Source organism: Stigmatopora nigra, chromosome 2, assembly GCF_051989575.1.
Source record: "Stigmatopora nigra isolate UIUO_SnigA chromosome 2, RoL_Snig_1.1, whole genome shotgun sequence".
Classification (NCBI taxonomy): Eukaryota; Metazoa; Chordata; class Actinopteri; order Syngnathiformes; family Syngnathidae; genus Stigmatopora; species Stigmatopora nigra.
The window spans coordinates 11,934,499-11,952,788 of record NC_135509.1 but is presented as its reverse complement, the minus strand read 5'-3'; the positions used below and the strand labels follow the sequence as shown (position 1 = coordinate 11,952,788).

The 18,290-nt window shown below is 38.4% G+C and overlaps 1 long non-coding RNA gene across 1 annotated transcript; it reads right to left on the bottom strand.

Annotated features, from left to right (window-relative positions):
• Positions 1-1,888: 1,888 nt before the first annotated feature.
• LOC144188831 (uncharacterized) lies at positions 1,889-16,744 on the bottom strand. Its single transcript, XR_013324948.1, has 3 exons — positions 16,645-16,744; positions 13,599-13,736; positions 1,889-2,737 (listed from the first exon to the last, which is right to left on the bottom strand). It is a non-coding gene; the product is annotated as an uncharacterized LOC144188831 (long non-coding RNA).
• Between the last annotated feature and the right edge of the window lie 1,546 nt (positions 16,745-18,290).

Below are 18,290 nucleotides of genomic sequence, written 5' to 3'. Positions count from 1 at the left end.
TTTTTCTTTAATCTATTCCACGTCTGGGCTGTTAGTTTTTTCACTTCCCATATTTTGTAAGCTGTTCAGTTTGCACTTGTAGCAATTGTTTTGGACTTTCTCAGTTGCGCTCTTTTTAGTTTTCCTCCGGCTGAACCCCCCTTTCCCCTCTCTGCTGTTTCTCTCCACTCTGTTGGTTTTTAAGATTTCGTGGTTTGTTTCTCTCCTGACTAATGAGCTCCAGGGGGAAAATTTGTGCTCGAATAAAAAAAAAAGAAAGAAAGAAAGAAAAGAAAACACAAACATCATTTCCTTCCTTCTTTCCTCCCTTCTTTCTCTTTCCCTTCTTTTTTCATTTCATCTCACATTCTTCATGTCTTATGTTCTCGCCACTTGTCCTTCTCTCTTTAAAGATCTCTTTAAAGATCTCGTCCTCAATTTCTTTTTAAGTCTTATCGTAAGTCTGTAAACAAAACTTCATCTCATTGTTGTTTGTTTCTCACTGCATGTATAGAACATTTTAATTTGGAGCTTTAGGGCAAACTTGTAGAAGGAGAATACCAAGCCGTGTTTTTACATAACTAATGAAAAGGGGAAAAGAGTTTGCCTGGCCCATTTTAACTCTAACTGTCATTGAGTTCCAATCCATTTTGACTAGGTGTCAAAATACCATCGGATTGGAAATTAACAGCAATTTATTCTTGACTAGAAAGGGATGGGAGCCCCAATTACTGGATACTCTGATATATACTTTGTTTTGGACAGTGAATGAGTTATTCAGAAAACTTTTATGGACCTATTTTAGAGATTCATGTGAAAGTTGCTCAAAGCAGTTAATTAGGCATAATGTGAATTTCTTAGGTGTCTAACAAGGGAGAAAATAATGTTGAGACACTAAAGCATAACACTGCTCATGCGTGTAGCCATTTTGTGATAAAGGGGTATTAATGATGTCGTAGCAAAGACAGGCAATTTGGAGTCCTCGCATTTGATTGGTTCAAATAGTATTGGCAAATAATATTTTCTTCCACAATAAAAAAAAATCTAAATTTAATAGTGTTTTTTCAGATTCTTATACAGAATTCTTTCCACCAGGATTTAGATGATAAAGGTGTTGCCTTTTAATTTAACATTCCGATTTCCAATCCATTTTGAATGGTAAAATATGACTGGAAAAATCCCAGTGCATAAACAACTTTAAATTTTAGGAGGCTTATCTAAAGCATATGTTGATTTTTGGAAAAATAAAAAAAGCAGATAGGCATTTATGTTGCTTTTTCCTCTGCAATATGTATGATTGTGTGTTGTTATTTTTAAAGGGATATGCAAAATTCATCTTAGCTAATTATTATATGGCTCAAGCAACAATAATTCATAAAATGAAGACATAAATAAAACAATATGAGCTAAATGTGCCTTTGGAGGTTTGTGTGACGGGACACACTATTCATGCATGAAACCAAGCTCTAAAGTTTCTCAACACATCAGCAGGTTAATTCATGGCCACTATTGATGGCAACAGAGGTCCAATCTATTTGAATTGGGAGAGTTGGCAGTGACTAATCCCAAGTGGCGCAGAAACATGATAATTCACTGCCATGTTAGTCGCCTGAAAGGCGAAACAAAACCAAAATAAAAGTATGTGCCTGAAGGTAACATCTAAAAACAAGCCACCACGACGACGGTGTCCAAATGGGAATGTGGCGAAATGTCAAGTAGGACGCGTGTCGCTGCGGCTGACCTAAAAGTGCACGACTGTAGATTGTGTCTTATGAGCCGAGGTGACGAGGGAGTGCCAAACCATGAGTTATAGAAAGACGCAGGACAGAGCAAAGAAAGGAAGATAATGAACACGGACAGCTTATATTTCCAGCAGTGATGTTCAGAGACGAGCACACTCGGAATGCAGTCGGGGGGTTTCATGTTTGGATTTAATAATACAAAGGTTCCAAATCTCATCGTAAATGACTTCCCGCATCAATGCAAGTCCTTCTGTATCAGCAAAGAGAACGTGAAAATGTATAATGTATAAAGAAAGACTCCTATGAATCCATTCTGATCAGGGAAGCTGTCATTCACTACTCTTTTTCAAAAGTAGTTATTTTGTGTCCTTTACGAAAATAAGAAAAACGTAATGTGGAATAAAGCACAAAAATGTTTACAGGGACTTTTTTTCAGAAGCACATTTCAGCACACGGACAAAAGATGCACATGAGATGATGGGAAAATAGTTATGGAAGAGAAATAGTTTTTCTAGCATCATTAAAATCATAAAATTGATTAAATAAAGTCCAACATGTTTTATCATATTATATGATGTGATAAATGACAATAAAATCACAACTAATCGTCATTTTAGTAGCCTGGATCCCCTTTTTCTTTTGTTTTACATGGGAAGTTTTCCTGTAATAGGTGCCAATCCCAAAAATATAAAAGGTCTGGCAGCTGTTTTTAACTAATTTTTGCATTCAGAAACCCAACCGATCTCAAATATTTTCTATCAGATTTTTAAACAGATAATTTTCTTTATAAAATCATAACATGGTACTGATGTGGCTATGGACATTTAGCCGAGTCCTTCATCCTGTGTCCTTGCCTGGTGCAAATCAGGAGAGGAAAGAGAAGGCCCATATGGCATCCCAACAGGAGAGGGAGAAAACTCTTGGAACGGGTGATGAAAACCACATGAATCCAGTGGGAAAACATTGAAACAACCAGGCACTAAACAATTTCTGCTCCCATCTGTATAGAATTGTCTCTATACAAAAAAAGCAAGACAAAAAAAAACCTGGATGAACTTCACTGATCATTGGCACTTGGGCGTTGCAATAATGGCTGCTAATAAAAGGCTTTATCAAAAGTTCACCTTGTTATCTACTTTCAGGGGCTGGAATGTGGATTGAATGGGTACTGAATAGTGTTTCAGTTCAATTATATAATTTTTGATTTCTAAACTGATACTAAATGTGGGCTGAGAAGTAGAGACTAAATGTGAAAGGGAAAATGACAGTGTTATAGTTAAGTTAACATTTGTTTTTAAACATAGTGAATTTACATATGCAATATTTGCTATGCCATTTGCTGCCATCCCTCACAGTCAAAATAGATTAGACATCTGCTGCAATGAGTTACCACCGTAAGTGGCAGGAATATATGCGATAATACATGTCACCGTTTGGAAGCATGCTGACCAGAGGGCAATTCTCCAAGGAGTACATACCATATTTATGAGTCCTGTTAATTCCTATTCCCAACACAGTGGGGGTTGTGCCTTTTGAGGGGCCCACTGGAGACATCCTCACACTGTGAAGTAGTTTTGACATCTTTTTTTTAACTCTAATTGTGTTTTCCTCCTTTTCTAGGTTGTGAGTTTGTGTGTGTGTGAGCATGCAGACACACTCATTCATCTATCTCTCTGTTTGTGTGCATGTTTTTTGCCAATTAGGCACTCAATGACAGGACATGTGGCGAAGCGGCTATCTGGGCTATTCATGGATCAGCAGTTATGAGAAGACGTTTCCAAATACCAAGTGGCCATGAACACAGAAGCACAAATTTAGAATGATTGGCGTGAGATGATTTAAGTGATTCAGATGGCAGCGAGATGAGTGTCCGTCGATCATATGTTTATATAGTCCTCCTACTCTAGTGTCTGGAAAAATTTGTTCCATTCCAAAAGCTGTGAATTATTAATGAAGCTATAAAAAAATAGAAACATTGGGGCACAATTAACAAGATGGTTTTTTTTTCTCAAATTGGTTAAATCATTCAAGTGTTTTTATTTTTTGTTTCTTCATGTGAAAATGCCCTTTGGTGAACTGCTTTCTATTTACTAAGGACACTGCTAGACACCTCACCCATCTGAACTGGTAAGGTTGGCAATAAAATTCAATATTTTAGCATTTAGTACCATGGGGGGCTTGGAAAAAAAATACGACAAAGATAACGGGATAATATTGAGCGCTGTGGTTGCCAGAATTGAATCATTAAAAATAAGTAAAATTGTCATGTAGTTACTGTTATGTTAACAACATAATATCGTGCAAAGAACTACATTATAACTGTTGTTTACTGTAAACAACTGTTTAAATTATATATGTCCACCAGCCCTTAAACCAGCATTTGGATCCACGCCATGACTGTCAGTCAAACATGGAGAGACAACAATCTAGTCTAGTTTATTTTCAGTTGCCTATATCCTCTTTTAAGCTCTCAGGAGTGATATTTGCCTTAAGTTCTACATGCACAGCAATTGCCGTCGCCGGTAGCTCAGCAGTGAGCCGGCTCGACTGCCGTAGTGTTTTATTTAGACCTCTGTTGTTCTTTTTTATAGATAAAATACTGGAAATATTTGACTCTTAAAAATAACATTGATGTAAAGTATAGTAAATGATTATTCCCACCATATGGTTAGATGGTACTAAAACAAATGTAAATGTCCAACCTGTGTTATTCCAGCCTTTTTATGCTGTATTTAATGAAATTTACGTGTTGTTATTAAAAGCAGTTGTACATGTTTGCTGTTGATTTGAAGTAACAAGGTGATAATGAGGCTCACTTGTCTTACTACTACAATGCCACCCCTCTGGCAAATTAACGGCAAGGAAAAAAACAGTAATTCAGTTCGTCTCAACATCTATTTATCTTATTACGCCGAGCCAGTTCCTTTCTCTCGCCCTCGTTGTTGGACAATCATGGTCAATTTTACACTAAATTAGTCGCAGTACAAGCTGCAGAGAGACGGACGGGCACCCCCCGTGCTCGAATGTAAACATGATTATATGCGGGAAGTGGTTTCACATTTTTGAGCGCACAGTGACAGCCAATTAAGGATGGTGACGTGAGAGGGGCTAATTCTTCAAATGGCGGGGGGCCGACGGGCCCTGGGATTGGGGGGAGGACAAAGAGGAAACAAGGATGGATGGGTGGAGAGGGGCAATTAAAAATAAAAAGGGCTTGAGCAGCTTGTGTAATTATTGTGTGGGAGATGTGACCATTTGTGTGAATGATGAGGGGAGATTCAATTTGACCTGGTATTATACGCCACATATTTTGTTGCATTGCTGTTTGTGACTAGTTGCATTTTGGTGCCCTGCGATTGGCTGGTGTACACTATTTAAGGTGGAAGTGGGAAAATAAACGTCTAGAGTACAGTAATTACAACATGGAGAAGGGGGGGGGGGGTGTATTCACTTAAGTGGAAAAACCTCAGAATTGGTGACGCTTTTAGGCTTTTAGGTTATATGAAACATCATACTGCACAAATAGCAAAATTCAATGAAAATAGATTGCAATTAAAATGATAGTATTTGTTTTTTCTAATTAAACTAAAATATTCTAACTAGTAAGACTTAAGCACCCTGCAAAATCCAAACAAATAACTTGTTTTTCAATCTTCCGTTGCCACGGCAAAGCCCGGAAAAGACTTTTAATGATTAACACTTGACTGCCAGATCCTTATGATTAAAATAGATTGAACCTATATTGCTTTAAATCTTAAAAGTAATTTTATATATAATTTTAGATATTAATAATATCTTGCTTCTATAATGTTTTGCCATTACGGTCTATGCTTGATGGTTGCCATTCATTCATGTTCCTGTGCTTGTTTGGTTCTCTCAATTTTGTTTCTTTACAATTGTTTTGCCATTATTCTCCAATGGCAATTCCTTTTAATGAAACTAAGTGCAGAAACAGTTTTCATAGGCAAGAAGTAAAAGTTCAAATACTTGCACTTTACAGGTGGAAAAGGAAGTTGCCTGCGTGCATACACGGTTCCATGCCTGTTCATGCCAAAACAAGCACCCTTAATTGCTCAGGTACTGATGTCTCCACAGCGCCCGCTTGTTTTCAGGCAGACTGTGAGTCCTTTTTAGGTGTAATTGGAGGTGCTCAAATTGCAGAGAGCGTCCGCCCTTCCCTTCCTCCGATAAACAAGAAAAGCACATTACACATTGATTGCCGCCTGTTGCTAGGGTAACAAAGTGACGATACCTGCTGAATGACCGGACGTGTGCTGCTGGCTTGGTAACACTTTACTCTCATTTGGGTTCATGCAAATCAAAGCAGCATTCATTCATTTTCGGAAATACTTATACTCACAAGGGGCGCAGGGGTGCTGGAGCCCATCCCAGCTGACTTTAGGCACGAGGCAGTGGACACCCTGAAATGGCGGCCAGCCAATCGCAGGGCACTAGGAGACAGTCTGCTGTATGTCCCCTAAAGCGAGATTTTTGACAAGAAAGTCAGTGTGTGTTCTGATTCAAGTTTTGTTGTTATTGGCACACAAATATTATCGAACTGACGTCGTTTTATTACAATAAAGTTATGGATGGATTGTCTTTCGTGGTTTGACCTCAGCCTCCAAGAACAGACAAGAGAGATTTCCTCCCTGTACAGACTGTAAAGAAACCAAGTGACTGAGTCAACTTGTGTTTTACTTTCCCAGTTATCACTGTATATCTTCGAGCAGTGGCCGGCACCTTCAGATCAGGCAGAGTTTTTTTTAACAGGTGGCCAGGGAAGGCACCACTCTGGTTATTATAGAACATATGCTCACAAGTGTACGCTTGAGACTTAGGAGTCTAAATGTCGGTAAGCCTTCTCCTGTTTTCTTTCAAATAGCCAGCGGTCATTGTTTGGGCTGCAGGCTACAGAATTGACATTTGGAATAATCGCTGTCAACCCCTACAAAAGGTACGGTATTATTAAAACAGTAAAGATACATGTGGCGCTCATCACTCTCAGCGCTTCTCCTTCTCCCATTCGACCCTTATTTCCGCTCCCTGTCGACAGGTTTTAATCTTGTGGAGGTGAGCCTGGTTCTCATAATTCCCATGCTAAACGCAACATAATCATGCACTCTCTGAAAGGCAATTCAGTTCCTACCTCAGAAAATGAAAGGAAAGAGGGAAAAAATGACCCTGCTCAGGTTATTGCTTTCTGTTAAGCGTGCGTCAACAACTCTTGAATTTAATGCATTCCCGCAACAGCCTGGCCCGTCGGGCCTCGGGGGAAATAACAGCACGTGGCCATTAGGGGATTAGAGTGAGAAGAGCAAGGAAAAGGTGTGAGACGTGAGAGTCCTTTAAGACTTACAAAATGACGTTGGAACGTGTGGGACGTTGGGTCTTAAAGCTGTGAACTTGTAAAGATGAATCACATTAGAGTCTAACTATGTTTTCAGATCATGTCTGAAACTATCGTAACATCCCAAGTAGACCTTTTTCTGATTGTAACCACTGACCATGCTTGCAGAATTTGTAAAGATGAATCCCATTAGAGCCTAACTATCTTCTCAGAATATGTCTGAAACTATTATAACATCCAAAGTGCACCTTTTTCTGAGTGTAACCACAGACCATGCTTGCAGATTCAGGATAAGACCTTCACGAAAGTTGTGCAATGGTCTGCAAATCGCATTATTGTCCATTGTACGTATGCATAATAAATATAAGTGCTGAATTTGTTTACATTGTTATTTATAATTACACCTTTTTTCAATTACATTGTAAGAATACCAGAGGGTCCATCTTTAATTGCTTTTCATCTGCAAGAGTTTTCTTTTAATCAGGCTTTTAGGATCATCCAGTCACCGCTTCTGGAATGATGACTCACACCTAGCAATAGAGTCAACCTCGCTTCCTCACTAAGCTAGGAGTTTCTATCTTATTCTTACTTACTGCTCTCTGAGAATGTTCTGGAAATACTAGTAAGCCAAGAATCCAACCTACGGAAGCTTAGGTTAAATTAGAAGCTCTTTGAAAGGCTAGACAAAATCTTTATGAATACAGATTGGGCACTGATCCACCGCATTGAAATTGTTGCGGCTGAAAAGAAGATTGTGTACAACATTTCTACGTACAACTACAATTGGGGCTTGAAATATATAATTAACTAAACTACAACCAAATATGTTTTCTTCATGAACCAATAGTGTCAGAGAAACTGGATTTTTAAGTGTATTTTGCACAGAGTTGAATAACTATACAATAACAAAAATGATAATAATAATGAAACAAAAATGAGTACCATTACAGCAATTGTAATAAACTCATTGCCTGGTATTGACGGCAATAGAGTCCATTTCAACTGGCAGGGACAGCAGTGAAACATGATCATTCACTGCCATCCCTCCCTGTTTTATTGCCAGTGCTAAAGCTTTTTTTTATTGTTGTAATAGTTAGGTGATAGCCAACAGCTCGAAAAGAGTCATTTGTATACACACACGCCATTACAATAACACACAACATTAGAATATTAGGGTAACAGCACGGTCGTTTGTCAAGGGGCTCTTTAGGACTCGTAAAAGTGTCGAGGTGTGGGGATTTGTCATCGCCACAAAGGCTTGCTTCTTCTATTAGCCATAAAATATAGTGAAGACGCAGCACAGTAACGCGTGTATGTGTGCGCTTTGTGTTATCGGACAACACACAGGATGCTGCACCGATTTTGTTCCCTTCCAATTTTGTGTTGGCTTTCCAAGGCAAAATAAAGATGCCCAGTTTTTTTGTATTGAATTTGGTAATTTCTCATTTTTAATATGATGTGCATTCTGATCGCTTATCATTTTCTTTAACTTGTCACACACAAAACACACAAAAATACACACTCAAAACGCTCCTATAAGTGGACAGAGTGTTTCTATGAAGAGAGATGACGGCATTGAAGATGATGACAACTCCCAGCTGACATTTACTAACCTTTTGGGCAGAGAAATGGGGATGGACGATGGGGGGAAAAAAAGATAGTCCTTGTGTGTGTTAGGAGGTCAGAGCATGACATTCCTGTTTTCTATTTCTTTGGCCATACAAAAAGCTATTGTGCTTTTTTAACTTTAAAGTGATGCCATTCAGAAAATGTGCTATACCGATGAAGCTATTTTCTTGACAAACATACACACATAGTATATGTATACTGACGACCAGTCTAGGGTGTAGTCTACCTTTAACTCAGTCATTGGGGATAGGATAACCCACAACCCTTGGGCGCTTTGAAAGATGTACTACATAAATTTCAACAGATGTTGACAAATGTTATACCTATTTTCCTCTGCCAGCTCTTATTTGACTGTTTATTGCAACATATTCATTTTGGTTAATTGACCCGGGGAAAAACAAACAAACAATAAACCGCTGACATTCTACTTTAGCAAAATATAGATATCATTCAAATGTCAAGCAAACCTTAACATGTCGTTACATGTCGTGTAACATTTATCTATCCTATATTTTATCAATATTACGAGCACACTTGAAAGGACATATGTTGACAAAAAGTTCTCCGTTCTTTTCCAGGTGATATAAGTGAATAATAGTCTTAAAAGCCCTCTACTTCCCATCTTGAGTTGAAACGCTCCTGGCAAAATGATCTTTTTACTGCAGTCCATCAATCATTGGATAAATCAGAGGGGTGACGCGAGTACCAAGTACTAACAAGGAAAAGGAATTTACGCAAATACACAAGTACGCTGGCTCTTCTTGGCAAAGAGTAAAAAATACATGTTTGGCACTATTATACCTGCTTGTATTCTTAACTTGACGTCTATGATGAATTTTTAAAAAATGTCTTTAATTTTTTTTACCCCCCGCTGTTCATTTCAAAAGAGCTTTTTGCTCTCTTACACCGTCTGAAGCAATTAAGTAACAGCAAACACAGTAAGCTTCCCATCAAATTGGCGTGCGCCGCGAGCGCTTGAACGAGTTAACCGCCATCAGACGGGAGTCAAAGGGGTCCGTGAGGGGTCAATTGCAAGATGAAAGATGGGGAGAAACCATGAAGGGTAAATGCAGAGAGATTATGTACATAAAACCTGAGATTATGATCTTGATGGATAAATGGGTGTCTTGTTCGTTGGCTTTTAATATCCTAAGAACAGACATCACATACTAATGATCCATTTGAGTTGGTGAACTACGATGAGACACCCTGAAAAAAATTTTCCGCTCGCGATAGGGTCATCCATGCATTGTAAACATAGATATGAAATAAGTGGGATTGCATACTACTTTAAACTGTGTGTGTTTGTGGTAATTTATTGAGGCCTACCATAACAAAGGGTCAGCAATGATTTGACATTTGAGCGGAACAGAAAAAAATGAAGTTCGCCTCTTTAGGCTTTGCCAAAGGCAAAAGCCTGTCACACAATACTGTTGTTGTATTCTTCCCGCACATATATACACATGCTAGAGACAACACCCTGCGGCAACTACCATTTCAGTCCATGTCTCACACTTTCAAACCAATATATACAACAATAACAACAATAGAAACTAAACAAGTATTCCCTCAACTCACACACAACAACAGCAATGCCTCCAGTAGAATCATGTGATGAAGCCTGTTACAATCAATTTTGACTGGCAGGGGCAAATAACCAAACGTCAATGGCAGTCATCTACTTAAGTGATTCCCTGAATTATAATTCAATCATTGACAAAAATAAAAGCTGTCACAAAAGAATCAACAGCATTTTGAGGGAAATATTCATTCATTCATTTTCTGAACCACTTATCCTCGCAAGGATCTCGGGGAACCTGGAGCCTATACCAGGTTATGCAATTAATTATGATCACACACTTTTACTGGGTTCTAACATCTAACATCACGTGCCTAAAATCTCAAATGATCTACGTCACTTCAGCTTTGGCAAACTTTATGCAAAAAAAGATAAATATTGGTTTTATGAGCAACAGTTCCTTTTATCTGCATGTGTAATACTACAGCACTGATGGCAACAACAACTGCACACACAAACATGACGCACAAGACTGCACACTCACACACTTGTAAGGAGACACATTGGGGATGGTGCGTCTATGCATGAATGCCGCTCTTCAGCATTGCTGCTTTAATAATCAGTTTTAATGAGCGTCACTCAGTTATTCCCTTTAGCATGGCTCTCTCTCTCTCTCTTTGTCGCTTTCTATGCTTGTCTATCACTCCATTTGTTGTCGTCTCATTTCTCGCACCATCCTCCCTTTTAGCGTTGACAAACACTATTGTCTCAGCATTATCAAAACTCGTTTCCCATTACGAGCTCCGCATGCGTTATCTAGTCGACATTATTTTGTATTGTTCGCCTTTCACTTTTAAAAGAGTCGTCAAGGCTTGGTACCGAATTGCTTGTTATGGGGAAGATCATGAATGATGTCCCGCCTTCAGCAGGGTAAAGGTCATCATCCATTCTTCCAGTCAGAGAAAGAATGAGTATTGACGTAAAACGACATTTCTCTGCCATGCGCATCAATGAGACCGATTAAAATGTTTGCATGTATCTTTGTAAAGTTTTTCTTTCGGTTATTGACGATGTGTATTTCGCACGCATTCCTTTTCTCAGAAAGAAAACAGACTCTGCCTCTGATTTGTTGAAAATACATTATTAAGTATGTATGTGTTATTCCAAAATGGTAGCATATTTTATCTCCCACTCTTTAAAATCACATAAGTGTTGGCATAGTAAACATGGCCTTTTGTGTCACAAGCTCAATGGGACTTTGAATTTTACAATGCCAAGTCACATATGCCTGGTAACACAAATTTCATGCACAAAGGTTTACAGCCTTGGAAGGTATAAAGGTTGGAATCTCAAGTATCTTTTTTTTTCTCTTCATCTCAAAGATGTCCCCCTCTTTATTCCCTCAACATACTGTATTTCGCCAACCTGTTTCCTCCCTCCTCAAGTGAAGAAGTGCTGTTTTCATTGAAAATGACAGACAAATGATGAACACCAAAGAGCTGTGCGGAACTCACACTATGCTTTTCTACTATATATTAAATGACCATTATACTTTATTCTTCAAACAGTGTATCAAAACTTAGCTGTCATTAGTCCAGTCAGTAAAAATTGTCCCTCATTTAAAAAAGATATTCATGAGATTGTGTCAATCAAAAATAAGCTTGTCCCAGTATGCCAGTAAGTAAATATGTGGGCAATGCCTGCTGCAAATACACACACACCACTTGATGTCATACCCCTGTATTTTTATGGATCAAAGTGCAAAGTAATACAAAGATATTCTTTTCTTTTCAGCTCATCTGTCAGTTACAGTTTCATTTCATTCGCCTCACTGATACTTTTGTAGCATTAAAGGCAACACGACTGCTGGGAATTGAAAACGCATGCCTGTGATTTTTTTTATTTTATTTTTTACAAGAGCTCTTCTACGAGTTGAATTTTCTTATTTAACGGTGAGATTCTCAATTGCAAAGTCAGTCTTTATTTGGATCAAAAAGTTTGTTTACCCCTATGTATTATGACAAACGCTCTTTATGTCTAGTGATTATGTATGTGAGTGGGGGTTTCAATTTTAAGTCCACCAATTGAATGTATGCGTTTTTTTATAGAAAACGAAAATAAAATAAGTTCAAGTATTTTGGACTTTAGGAAAGTAGTTTCAACTCAACATTTCAAATTAAAATGATTTCAGTTAGTTCAATAGTTCATTTAAATTCAGCATTTTGTATGGCCCACAAACAACATTATGCAAGGTTTAGTACAATTAGTGAGCATTATTAATGGGAATTATTATGTGACGCATAAAATTATGATTGAACACGATATATTTTGAAGGTAATGTAACGAAATAGTCAGTTCCTTCGGAAATACGTTTAAACGTGTAAACAGTTTGAAAAGGTCTACCTATTGATGTAACCAATAAGAGTGAATTTGTGGAGGAGATGTGTAAGACTGCGTTATTACAGGTAATTCTGTCGTTGTACATTATAGGAAACAAAACCTAATGTGTTTATAATTGACTGCAGACCCTGCAGACTGCCCAAGTTTACTGCAGAAATCACATCTGCTGCCCGGTAGCAAGCACGTGCACGTCGAAATGTACAATGTGAGTAAATTCTATGAAGAGCAGCTGCGTGCAAATGGTGTCTTAACCTATCAGGCGGATTTGCCAGCCACATGTTTGCCTTGCACCTTCTGTGATGGCAACAATGGGTATTGGTTCATGTCAATGTAGATCAGTTGTTTTCAATATTTACCTTGAACGCTGGGATGGATGACAAAACGTGATTTTAAACATCATTAGATGCGATGATTGAGATGTTCTTGCTTTTGAATGACTTATTATGGATAAACAATTAACGTGCACCCTGTACGTGTGCTTTTTTTTAGGCCTATTCCACTTGTCTAAACTTTTAATAAGAAAATATTGTTTGAGAGATGGATACTATAATCATATTCCATGTCCTCACTCTGACTTGATTAGTATTGACCTGTCCTTGGCTGCCGATGCCAAAGACTGTAGCTCTGGTCTGGAGAATGGAATTTGCATTGTGTTGGGTCACCAAACTTTGTGACCCCTCAACATGGTTACAAACCTCTGCCAATTTTTATTTTTAACGGAGAGGACTTTGAATAAATATCAATGGCAGCAAATGAATTAAATGTGTGAGTATTCTTCCATTAAACTCACAATGGCCACTGGAATGTATATACACTTTACCTACAGTGAAATGGGTGATACATACTTCTTTCAAAGTCAGTGTATATAGTAACTTATATTTAACATGAATATTAAGGCTATGTTCAATTTAACCAAGTGACTGAAAAGTGAATGTGAGTTGCAGTAGACAAAGAGAAGGCTTTAAAAGTGGTGATCACTTACTTCATTGAACAGTCAGTCACGTTTAAAGCTGCTGCAGTTAGAGGCCTTTCCCAGTGTATATCCTCAGAGGATACATTATCATCTCCTTCTCATCCAAGCACTTTTTCGACAACAAATGAACTCCCAGGATGCTTGAAACTGAGAGAAAGAAAGAAACAGTTGTTGTATCTATTGATTTTTGCCAAGGGGAACAAGAAGAATCAGGGCCATCTCCTGGCCAAATACAGGGGAGGTAATTAATTGACTCTGTGTAATTAGGTTGTAGATCGCCAAAGCGACTTTGGCATCAATTATCAGTTAAAACAACACTTGTTTTTATGTACATTTAGCAGCAAAAAAAGAGTTGGTGTTTACCTTCTATTCCCAGTGAGCACAGAGACAAACACAAAAAGAACAATGTGGAAAAGCTTCCTTTGGGGAGGGATCCGAAAAGTTACATCATGTTTAATCCCTGCAGGCAGTCTTCAGCCAACACCATCATCCATCAGAAAGTCTTCAATATTAAACATCTCTTTTCACACTTTCCCGTCTGGTCAACTAGTCAGCAGAGACAACGCAGTGCTGATTTGAAAGCCCGAACTAAATTTTGCACAGAAATGCCATTAGTCCTTCTTACCACAAAGATAATAATACATGATATGCCTTGATTTCAAACATGCATGACCAAAGGCTGCCAATACATGTGTGCGCCAATATTACAAAGTAGAATTTGGGTTGTGGCAGTGATGAATGTATGCAATATGTGTGTGCGCGCCAGGGGCTTCCCATCACCACTGCAGCATGAGTCATTAGCATGAGGTAGTAAAAAGAGATGAAAGTGTGATATAAAAAAAAAAAAAGGATAAAGACAAATGGGTGGGAGAAAAAACAACAACCACACAAATGTGAAATTAAGGGAGCAGAAGTGGTTAGAGGTCATTCTCTTGTACTTTTCAACACAGGGATTTGTCATTGTGGTGCAAAATTAAATATTTTGGGCAAAAATATTCTTGACTTTTTCTCATGTGTTATTGTCATGTGTAGAGCCTTGGGTGATTCCACTTCACAATTACTATATCATTTTTGATCAAATGCAAAGATATTTATGGCTATGGTAATCAATCACAGTGAATGTCAATCAGTTGACATTTTTTCCATCTGATTTGGTTTAAAATATGGTTTAATAAAATAACAAAAGAAAGAAGACATGTGCCAAATACATTTGTAAACTGTCTTGTATTGAAATGCTCTAAATTTTCCTGGTTGTATTTTCATGGTAAACTAGGAAAGGATACAATTTTTCCACCTAGGGAGCCAGAAGGGGCCTCATATATATATACTATGTCGATAACATCAGTGAGGTCACAGGAAGATTTGAAGGGATCATCTTTAGTGAGCCTCTGACATCAGTCAGCCACGACATACGTGCATGTGAGCGTGCTCGGCCCGTGTTCTGATCCATGACTGTAAGTGATCCGACTCCTCTTGGCTAGGCTGCCATTGTGATAAGACACAACGTGAATGCGTGCGCATGTGTGCGTGTGTTCCCTCGAGGCAGATATAGTGTGTTTCCAGGTAGGTGGTGTAGCCCAAAGCCATTCCCATTACCAACTTGTCATACACATTCACACCTGTAAGTGCACGCGGACACACATTTGACACACGGGCACGCTCTCGTGCAGTTTTGATGTGCTGCGACAGAAAAATGGAAGGAGACGAGAGCCGAAAATAAGTGAGCCATTGTCATTTTCACCCCTACTTATTTGTCAATAACTCAATAAATCTCATACCCCATCTTCTATTCTCTCGCACCCAGAGCGTCTCGATATTATCGCATCAAAATGCAGTAATTTTTAGTGTGTCAATGGCAGCAGTGATTTAGCCGGTGTTACACACACGGAATTAAAACACACGCACACAATCATTCAGAGCAAAAGCTACGCAGCAGGTACTTTGACCCCCTGAGGTTTAGTTTAAGCAGGCTTTCACAATACATTAACAAGCGCACACCTTGCACCTTAAATATTTAACAACGATTGATTTTTGTCAATGAAGATTTTGTCAAAGACAAACTGACCAGAAATTAGGCACATGAGTATTAAAAACAAAATGCTGCTGTGCGTTATACAGCTTCTAATGTTAAAACTATTCATGAAAGATGTGCTGTAGTATTATTTTTTTTTACTGTATGTATGAAACTTGCTGGGCTTTTTGTCAGGATAATTTCAAATGGAAGTCATTATTTCTCAAGAGGACTTTAATGTTTGATTTTTTTTTCATCCACTATAAGTCCTATGCGTTTGTTTTACAAGGCATAGATTGAGTCCCAATGAATTGGCTTTGGGGGAGACAGGAAAAGAATTACAATGCCTCAACCACTGTTGGAAACCAAATGGCTGTGATCTCCAGACAGAAGAAATTTATTTGAAAATTAATCTGCAGTCATGATGAAAATAATTAACAAAGCCTAAAATGAAGTGCAGTTTTGCTGTCAATTTTGTTGGTATTCATTTGTTTCGAAAATTAAATGTGGAAGTTTGTGATTTTCAGTTAACTCGTTAATAGGCAAAATGGATTGTGGATAAGCGGTACAGAAAATGAATTAATAAAGTGTAAATCCTTCCTTTTTTAAGAATCAAAACCTTCCTCTACAAAAGGGGTTAAAGGTATAAAGTTACGCTTTTGGTCACGGTGGTGGGGGGGGGGGGTGCTGGAGCCTATCCCAGCTGACTCTAGGCCAGAGGCGGGGGACACCCTGAATAGGTGAACAGCCAATCACAGTGCAGGAGGAGACACAACCATGCACATTCACACCCATACCGTGGAGCAATTTAGAGTGATCAGCCTAAAATGCAAGTTTTTGGAATGTGGGAGGAAACCGGAGTACCCTTAGAAAACCCACGCAGGCCAGGATAGAATATACAAACTCCACACAGGTGAACGTGACCTGGATTTGAACCCATGACCCCAGAGCTGTGAGGCCGACACGGTCAGTTTGGCTAAATAAATCAGTATTAAATGTTGTTATTGCTTTGTTAATCAAGTCAGTGATCTAAAAAGTCCTCACCTTCAGAAATGCATAAAGTTGTGTTGAGAATCAGCAGTGGATTTTGAGCTCTGCCTTACAGAATTCAAGTTGTTCTCCAAAAAGCAAGATGAAGCCACTGGAAAAAAAGGAGAGAAACATTATCTCCCATTTTCTCCATACAAATGACAGAGGTGACATAATTATTATCATAACACAAACAATAATCTATCTTCCTCGTGCTGTCTCCCCTACGTCGGCTTCACAGCTCCAGGCAGATAATATACCGGACTGCCTGGGATACATTTGAATATTTCTTTGGCAGGAAATCACATTAGCGACTATTAAAAAGTAATTATTTGTACATAAATTCCCAGCAAGTTTGAGCTGTGACTTGGCAGATGAATGGTGTGCGTGTGTATGTATGCAATGGAATTCAATGCTAAGCCACTTATTGTCTGAATAAAAAATATTGAAACAAAAAAAAAGCAACAGTCGCTCCATCATAAAGGCACACACAGTTGTCAGAGAGAGTATATTTAATAGGAAGTCAAAATCTAATGTTATTTCTAATACTTAGCATAACATACAACATCTGTTGGAGAAATTTGATTAAAATAGCTGGGGCTTATATGAAAACGCTTATTAAAAAATAAGTAATAATTAATCATGTTAAGAACAAAACAGTGGCGCTAAGGGGAAAGAAGATGGCATACACTAAGCAGCCTCTTGACACAAAGTTGGACATGAGTCTATTTTGAAATGAAGTTAAACTCACTTTGTGTGACTTTTGATGAGTTCTCAATCTGCCTTGGCAGAGTACCCCATGCAGCAAGACATGAATATGAAAACTGAAAGTTACAATTCACCCGAATCAAATGATTGACATCGAATCAAAGGATTGGTCATTATTTGAAAAATGTAGTGATATTAGATATCTGATTAGAATTAGCTAATCAACCGTAGTTTTATCCTTCAAACTTAAAATACTAGCAAGTAAAATATGAAATGTCCAAGGAAGATGCTTGACGGAAGACATGTTTGGTTGTGAAATTTATCAAGGTTCTTCTTACTGAAGGACGCTTAAAAAAACAACTTTAAGATGCAGACCTTGAAATGGAAATTTCTTAAGTGAGTGTTTCTTCCCTTGAGTGTAAACTATGCATGTTTCACCATAGGGTACAGTTCATTTTGACATCCGGTGGAAGGGCAATGGTAGTTTAAGACAACTTTTTGCAGCTGTCAGTAAACAATTCTTTTGTAAAGGTCCAATTCCTGTGCTAACAATGTACCATTTACTGTTTGGTAGTTAGACACAGAGTAGCCTTCCCAATTATATGTGGTCATGTGGCACCAGGTGCTGCCACATTGTGAGTGGGTCAATGGTGCTGATTGGACGCAAGGGATACACAGGGTGACTGAGGCCTCCCACACAGGGACATACAGACAGATGGGCGGAAGGATGTCAACAGATGTGCTCTTACCGCTATAGTTTGTCCTGGCAAACCAAGGCCACATTCAGCCACGCACACTCTTTTTTGACTAGCAATTCTCTAATATAGTTGATCATCTTCCAACACTAACTCTAGACTACAGCTGTCAATCAGTTAATATTTTATTTGAGATTTATTGCATGATTTCCATAGTAACCAGTTTCCACTGCATATTTTGCATGTATTCTGAGTAGA